This window comes from Rissa tridactyla, chromosome 2, assembly GCF_028500815.1.
Source record: "Rissa tridactyla isolate bRisTri1 chromosome 2, bRisTri1.patW.cur.20221130, whole genome shotgun sequence".
In the NCBI taxonomy this organism is placed as follows: Eukaryota; Metazoa; Chordata; class Aves; order Charadriiformes; family Laridae; genus Rissa; species Rissa tridactyla.
In genome coordinates this window covers 149,570,021-149,579,023 of record NC_071467.1, presented here as the reverse complement: position 1 = coordinate 149,579,023, position 9,003 = coordinate 149,570,021, and positions in this window count along the sequence as shown.

Genomic DNA, 9,003 nt, shown 5'->3' with positions numbered 1-9,003 from the left:
ATTGTCCCTGGATTTCAAAAAACCTTTTGAAGAGGCTTTTTAGAAGTTTCATATGCGAAGAATAAAACATGATGGCTCTTGTAAATTTTAATAAATGGGCAATGGAGAGATAAGAGCTGGTAAGTCTATAGTGAAAGAGAAGTGATGTGGAATGTGGAGGGTCCATAGAGGGATTTGAAAGTGAATATCAGCAGCTTGTGTTTGATGTAACTGGGAAGCCAATGCCAGCAGAGGAATGCAGAGACTAAGTGATACAATAGAAGCATTGGGCCTAGAAAGTAATCTTCAGAGCAAGAAAGAATAAATGAGAAGGGAAAGACCACATCTGGAGACCAAGGATAAGGATATGAAATGAGAGCCTTGCTTCAAGCTTTGATGTATGGAAAGAGGGCACCTGTTTTAGTGCTGCAAAGAAATAATCAGCAATCTCTAGACACAGCTGATCTGGGATGATCTGGATATATTCCGAGTCAAAGATGATGCCCAGTTTACAGCATGGAAGGAAAGCATGTGGAAGCGAATATTTTCTTAAATCTCTTCATTGGCTCAACTTGAGCTTGAGTTGACAGCTGGATGAAGAGAAAAGTTGAAAAGCATACATTGCAAGTGAACCTGGATCATATAAATGTGCATTCCAAGTAAATTCAGCAACTGGCATGCACTGATATTTGAAGCAGTCGGTATTGTCACGTACATGGTATGCACTTGATTTGTTACTTGTAAAGGCTGTGAAAAATAAACTCTACCTTTTGCTTTGGTGGTAGTGTTGTAATGGTAATAGGACTTTCAGAGACCAGCACAGCATCTCTAATCATTTTTTTAATTCAGTTTTCTCTTCCCTTCCTATGCAGACAGAATTCCTTGCCTTTTGATATAGACATACAAAAGGAATGTCTCATTTATGTGAACATACTCCAGAAAAAAAGTCTTAAACATTTACAACTTTGTGAATATATTATTGTCTCATAAAGTGAAGATAGTCTTGCTTCACAACACTATACATGACTTTTCCTCTGTAAGGGTCGTATGAAATGAAAACCATAATCCTCTTCAACTAAAAATGAAAATTTCCGCAGGTTTAGTCTCTCTTCTGGGCTTCTTTTCCTCTAGTAACATTGAGCCTCACATTCTCCAATGTACCTGTCTCAAACATTTCTAGAGGGGAAGGAAGCCTGCTCATTCCCTTAAAGCACAGAAGACTGTCAATAAGCAATGGAGAGTGAGGTGAAGAAGCTAAACGAGGGTTTGGAAGACCTGAGTTGGCTTTCCAAGTCTGCCACTGGACATTTGTAACCAGGTTGCTAAAGGCATTTAAAGCCACCTAAAAATGTCAAAAGAGGTAAATGTCACCTTGAATTGTAAAAAATATTTGCGTCGCATTAGCTATGTTTATTGCCTAGACACCTTGAAATCTGCACCTTAACTGTCTATGAATCAAATCCTTATAGGTGAAGAATGGGGAAGGAACACTTCTTTAGGTCTCAGATGTGTTCTGAACATACCTGTGACCTTCTCAGAAACTCTGGCCACAGATGTACCTCAGAGAGCTAGATAGGTGATTTAACCAGAGCACAGAAATTCTAACACAGCTCCTGAAAATACTGAGCAAACACAGGACGTAAGTTAAACTAGTGTAGTACATGAGAAGAAAGACACAGATATTTAGCCTGCTCAACGGCCTTTTTCTTTATAGAAACAACATTTTTGCCAGGTTAATATTATTTCTAGAAACGGAGGCCAAAACAAACACTCTTCTTGGACTATCTGAGGAAAATCTATCTTGAGTAGAATAAACTCAGCTGGGTCTTGATCAATCAGCGTTTGAAACATTTCCAGTTTGACTGTTAATGTGTTTTTTTGCCAAAATCTTAGGCTTTAGATTTATTTTAGAACTACATTGTTGAGGAAAAGTCTTTGTAATTGATCCTAGCCTATTTTTAGGATTACCAAAATAAGGTCTTGGGTCTTGATGGTGGGCAAATAGCCATACTGAAAAAAGATCTATAAACATCTCACAGCTTGCAGCAAAGATCAATGTAAACTGTTTACAAAGGGTATTTGAGAGACCACCAGACACTGGAGTATTATTGCAAAGAACCTTGTGAGTTACCGTGCAGAATTCTGCACCAGGAACCAAGGGAACTAATTTGCTTTTCTCTTATACAGCGAGAGTGTAGTTCCTCTCTTAAGGAGAAAACTGAGTTCTTCTTATTGATAGAATGGCACTAAGATAAGCTAATATGGGATGTTTGTTGCAAGAGGTTTTATAAGAGGTTGGAAAACACACAGAGCACCTGATTTACATCTGTAGTAAAGCTCCTTCACATGGGGTAAATGAGGATCAAGTCTACTGTATTTAGTAGCTTAAACAGCCTAAATTTAGCTGTCTTTCTGAGAATAACCCCCCCTTTTTTTAAAATTCTAAGCTTGCATACGGAAATGCTAAATTGTCAGCTGCTACAATGCTGCGTGTCTTTGCAGAAGCCATTTGTGGTGATGCCCTTTCCTTGTGTATGACAGAAAAACTTTTTACTGTATATGGGAAGCCTCAGTTTTTCTTGAATGAATGAAGATAAAGAACTGGAAACCTATATAATGCTCCGTGATATCATTCCTGGGCTGTTTCTCCTGTTAGTCTGGAAAACTAGAAGTTCTCATGAATTAGAAGAAAAGAAAAAAGTAGCTATAGAAATTATTACAACTGAGTTTTCTTCCCATTTTCACCCTAAAAGCAAAAGGCACCAAGATACATTCCCATCTTCCTTGTAACTCTGCAGCCTGGCTTTTTTGAAAATATACTGATGTAAGTAGTGTGCAGAAAAATTATCTGGCATTTATCTGTCTTCTTTTTTGTTCTTTATGGCAGCCTCAAGACTGAATGGTGCTTTTTCGTCATTAGTAAAATATAGACAACACTCAAGATTTTGTCATTTTGAATTCCAGGTTCAAGCCCCCATTTTTAACAGTGATTGTACACTTGTCTAAAACAAAGTAGAAACATTATCAGACTCATACTTGATGTGTCTCTAATCTAGAGTGCTCACTGGAAGATTTCAGAGGTAACACTTTCCTTGGTTAGATTTCATTTCTTCATTGTTGGCCATTGCTTGACATAGTCATTGTTTCTGACTGTTAGACATAAATTGATAAGAGGTGATGTTGCCAAAAGCTTTTCAAAACTTTAAGTATATAATTTCAAACACAGTTGCTTTTTTTAAAAAAAATTTCAAGAAGACTAATCTTAACAGAATCCAGCAACTAAAGTAAAATATAAACAGGACCATCTTGTCCTACTTCCATATTGACAAGTCCTGGTCCAGAAGTTTTGAAAGTGAATGTTGGATCTCTTAGTCTGCTCATTTTTTATAACGCAAGTCAAAAGCCTCTACTCATACACGCTGTACTAAGCCAAATACTTTTTGTTTTGGAAAAACATTGTTTTGTGATGTGAAGATAAAGGATCCAGTCTTTCACCCAGCTAGCTCCAGATTTTCTAGGGCTTTGGGGTTTTTTTCTGCTTTGGTTTTCTGCATGAAATCCTGACACCATTTATACCTCTGGGTGCTTTACCATTGACTTTAGTGGGTCCAGGACCTTTTCCTCATTTTTCACTCCTATTAGCTTTTAAAAATATTTTCTTTAACCACCATCTCTTTTCCCTCAGGGCTCTTTGATGTTCCAAGAGTAGCTGGTACATTTTAATCCAACCTATACCATACTTACGTATGTTTACTTTTGCAGGGGCCATGGAGTTTTGATAGGTGGTAACCTGCCAGTGATTTATTTATACCAAATATTTAACACATGAGCATATACAAAACCAGAGCATATACAGAACCAAAGCTTTTATTAAGGCTGCAAAATAAAATTTTCATGACTTAGGAAATGCCAAAATTAAGACTGCTGATGTAAATTAATTTCTGTCACATTCTTTGCATACAGTATATAGCTTTTTATATGGCTTCTATGCTTTTTTCCATAGACCACTGCCAGGGGCAAACACCTACCAGAGTATGTGTTGGTCCAATCAACTGACAACTGGCAAAAGCGTAAAAAACTCAAAGCATATCTTATAAGGGGAAAATCTGAGATAATTTTACTAGTAAGGGATATTTTAAAGATATAAAAACCTTATAAAAAACCTTTAAATGTCATCTAGTTCAACCTCCCGTGCAATGAGCAGGGACATCTTCAACTAGATCAGGTTGCTCAAAGCCCTGTCCAACTTGACCTTGAATGTTTCCAGGGATGGGGCATCTACCACCTCTCTGGGCAATCTGTTCCAGTGCCTCACCACCCTCACAGTAAAGCAATTCTTCCTTATATCTAGTCTAAGTCTTCCCTCTTTTAATTTAAAACCATTACCCCTTGTCCTATCGCAACAGGCCCTGCTAAAAAGTTTGTCCCCATCTTTCCTGCAGGCCCCCTTTAGGTACTGGAAGGCCACTATAAAGTCTCCCTGGAGTCTCCTCCAGGCTGAACAACCCCATCTCTCTCAGACTGTCCTCATAGGAGAGGTGCTCCAGCCCTCTGATCATCTTCATGGTCCTCTTCTGGACCTGCTCCCACAGGTCCACGTCTTTCCTGTGGTGAGGACTCCAGAGCTGGACGCAGTACTCCAGGTGGAGTCTCACCAGAGCAGAGGGGCAGAATCACCTCCCTCAACCTGCTGGCCATGCTTCTTTTGATGCAGCCCAGGATACAGTTGGCTTTCTGGGCTGTGAGTGCAGATTGTTGGCTCATGTACCAGTACCCCCAAAGTAGGTCTTCTGCCTCTTAGTAGAAGAGCTTTTTTATGAAGGTTTGTGAAAACAATAGGGTCTTCCAAAACTTAGCTCTAGAGTTGCTTGGGAGAAATCTTTCCTCATCACTTGTGTGCTGTTCCCACTACCATGATACAGGGACCCTGTGGAACAAGGCAGACCCTTTGTTAAGGTGGTTTGATAAGCTCAGGAGAATTTCTGATCAGCCTGGTAATCTGTATTTAACTACAAGCCTTCAAAGTAGAAAGCAAAAACCTCTGTCCATGCGATTCTCTCTATCCAAGCATGAATACATTAACAAGGATTCTGTGCTGCACTACTAGTGCTCACATGTGGCCCTACTGAAGAAGTGCAATCAGCAATTAGGAGAAGAGACAGCGACCCAAAGATATGTTACTTCAGGAGGCTGAGACTTTTAGTACCAAACTAATGCTGATCAGCTAGTGTAGCCAAGACTGAGATGTTTTTATCATTGTGTCATCCAGCTATGAATGCATCTCTTTGGAAACACCATTCTGCTGGAATGTTTTCTGTCAAAAGTTGCTGGTTCATTGAGAGTGAAACATTTCATGAAAGCTTATCTCAGCGAGCCTTATAATGGAATACAGATAACTTTCGACAGTTGTCTGCCAGGCATGTCAGCTGCCAGTTTTCCATTCAGTCAGATCTACTCCTGTGTGGTGGTCCTCTTCCTTGTCTCAGGGATCCAGGAGACACAAGGACCTCCTGGGATTCAGTGATCCACTGCTCCAGAAGAAATCGTTGCTTTTTGGAAATGCTGTGGATCTTTGTTTCCCAAATGAAGTTGTTACCGGAATGTCTACTTCCTAGGGAATGTTTTAACCGTTCTCATTCTAAATTGGGACAAATTAAGATTTCAAAGTGGTGAGATTTCTCAGAAAATGTAAATCCTGAGCTGTGACCAACTCTAACCATGAACAGCTTGTAAGTATTCGTAGTATGCTCCAACTGTAAAGTTCTAGAAAAGGCAGAGTCTGGGAGCTTATCCACAGGGCAGATACAGCTCATTTGGAGGAAACAGTTGCAAGACAGAGGATGTCTGCAGAGCTGTGTGCAGCCTTGTGAGCCAGCGCGCAGCAAATTTGTGCTCCAAGATGAGGCAGCACACTGTTGTGCTGCAAAAGGACACTGGGTTGCGGAAAGAGTGAAATGGTATCAAAACCCTTTCAAGCTGTGGTGTGTGCATTCTCCTGCTCAGCTATAGTACAATTAAGAACTACATTGTGAAAAGGGTCTAGAGAAAAACATTTGTGTTTCCTGTCTTTGTACTATTTTAACGACAGAAGTGTAACTTACAAAGACTGAACTTGTACTGACAGCCTAATTTGATGTGTTTTTCTGTCAACTTATACAAAAATTATTTTAGGTGATTCCTTAAAATTGTTTGGATAATCAGGTTATTCTCAAAGTTGCTTAGAAAAGGGGATTCCTCTTTTGTTTGTAGCTACACTGCAGAATTGTTGCTATTGCTTCTGTGCAGGTGGGGGTTGGCAGTATGGGTCATCTATGGCATCAATCTTCTCGCACAGAATAACTCTTCTTTTTTTCCAACTCTCAGTACCCATATGACAAGGTAATGATTTCTTCCTGTGTGCAACTTAGCAACAGTGAAGTATACCCTCTGAACCACGTTATTTCCCTTTTTTTATTGTTTGCATGAAAACCTAGCATCTCTGTGGGGCTATTGCTTTAGTACTGTCATTATTCAGTGGGGTTTCTGTATCTTCTCCGTTTGCACAGTTGTGAGTTTACATTTCTTTCCCCATACCAGCTAGATGGTAAACTGTTACCTATAAAAGGATGACAGTCTAGACATCTAAGGGAGGTTGGCTTTCTTATAAGATTTGATGTCAGTTCTTTATGGAGGACATAGCAGAGAGAAGTACTACGTCAGTGACATGGCTCTCTCCTCTTTATCTAGTTGTTCAGTCCTCTAAGGTATAGTTACTGTCAAGTTAGTCATCACGGATATCATTGCACTCCATTTTGCATGACATAACATCATTAAGGAAAGAAGGAATAAAAGTTTGAGGTCTATCCACTCTGTATCGGCAACTGTAGGTGATGGCTCTTTTAGGAGAAACTTGTCAATCCCTAAGCATGTACCATTAATCAGCTCATCTATACTTTGATTAGGAATCCTTTTACAGGATTTTATTTACAGAATAAATTGCTTGAAAGCCAGTCAAGTAATAAAGACTGGAGGTTAGTAGACATTAAAAAGAATTTCTAAACAGGAAACTTAGCAGTTCTGAAAGTACTGAAAACACCTTGGAATTTAAATTTGATAATGCTTTGAAAACCACTGAAGGATAAAAGGCATTGAGCAAAATTATGGCGTTTCAAATGCTGGCTGATAGTAAGTTAGATATATTGTAGCAGAAATTGTTTTTCCTTATTTTCTTTTTCTTTCTTTCTTAACTAATCGTCATGCAAAAATCTCAATAGCTTTAAAGGAAAAACTCGAAACCATTTGCATGCTTTTCATTGGGTTCATAATTATTTCTTTATTTAACTACCAGTCTTCTTTGGAAACCAACATTTACTAAAAATGACAGCAATATGTGGTATTTTATCCTGAAAAATAAAGACGTATAAAAAAATAAATAACTAAAAACAACCAGACAAAAATATTTATTTTGTTCTGGTTTGGGTTTTGATTAAAGAAAAATGCATATCTTGAAAGGTATGCACAGTAAGCAGTCCTGCTGGATGTAACAGCATTTCAGATTGCTAAATTAAGTTAAGCATGTCTGTAAAGCCTGTAGGATCAAATAATTGTAGTACATTGCTATTGTAAAAGATTGGAAAAGGCGGGAAAACAAAATGGAGTTTAGATGGCAGCTGGCATGGAATTTTTCCAAAACTGCTGCATGGTTAAACTGGAGATTTAAACAAAATTAATCATATTGAACAATCATGTTTATATATGGCTGCTTTGGATGTTTTTTGTTATCCATATTGCAAAATATGGATATGCTTAATATGGGTTGTCCAGACTTTTGCAAAATACTGGCTCATGCAGAGAGCACACAAAAAAGAACATTTTACAGCATCCAGCTGCCTCAAATGATTAGAAACAATGAATCAAGCAGAAAAAATGTACCGCTTAGGTTTTGACAAAGTAAATGGCCCTTAAGGAAGCAGTGCCCTTCAAGTGCCCAGGGTCTGGGCCTCACTGTATGCCGTCAAAAAACCCCAAACCACTGGCCACAGGGAGCGAAATCAGAGGGGAAGGGTGAGGGAATATGGGCGAAGTGATTTCCTCGCTTGGGATGGGGATGAGACAGGATGGCATGGGATGGAATGGGACAGCAGTCAGCAGTCTCTTTGGCCTCGGTGAGATGCGCTTTAAGGCGAGCAAAGCCCATGTCCCGCTGCAAGGGACACACTAGAGCTGCTGTGTCTACTTGAAGATGGTGCTAAACAAGTAGATTTTGGGTTCTTTCTGGGTTTGTGTGCCAGTTCGGAGCAGCTCAGCGGTTTTGAAGCAATTATCCCAGTCTTCCTCACCTATCACATTCGGTTTTGGTGCTTGCAGAAGGGGTCTCTTTCGGAGGAACCTAACACATAAGCTTTTTCCTGGACAGCCACCTAATGGGCATCAGCGCCTGATTGGGGATGTAGGGGTCCAGACCAATTCTTTATGAATTTTAATAATTGCAAAATTTGAAGTACCCCCCCCAAACTGCACATGGTTTAGATATAGGGGCCTCCTTACCTACTTCTTTGATCTGAGGCACTCCTGTTGTGCTTGTGAACACCGCCATGAAATATGAAAACACTGCCATGAAAAAATGCCATGAAAAGAAAAAAAAAATGCCTCGCACCAAACCATCTTGCAAACACGTGAAGTATGGACTCTCCCTGCTTACACAGAACCTGTGCAGGGAAAGAAAGCAAGAGTGGGATAGATACTGCTTTATGTGTATTGACATACAAGTCACTGACTTTGGATCTTTGGCATGTTTGCTGGGTGACTCTGTGGCACCTACGCAATGGTAGACGATACCTAGAAATAGCGTCATATAGCTTCCATGACATATACTAGACATCAGCAGAACATATTTTTTTCTTTTTTTTTTCCTTTTTTTCCTCTCTCTATTTAATTGATGCACAGTTTTTCAATCATAAAGGATAGCATACGTGTGCTTATGCTGCTTGTCAAACTGATAGCCGCATTTCACACTGCTGCATTCTGCAGTATAGGCACTTCCAA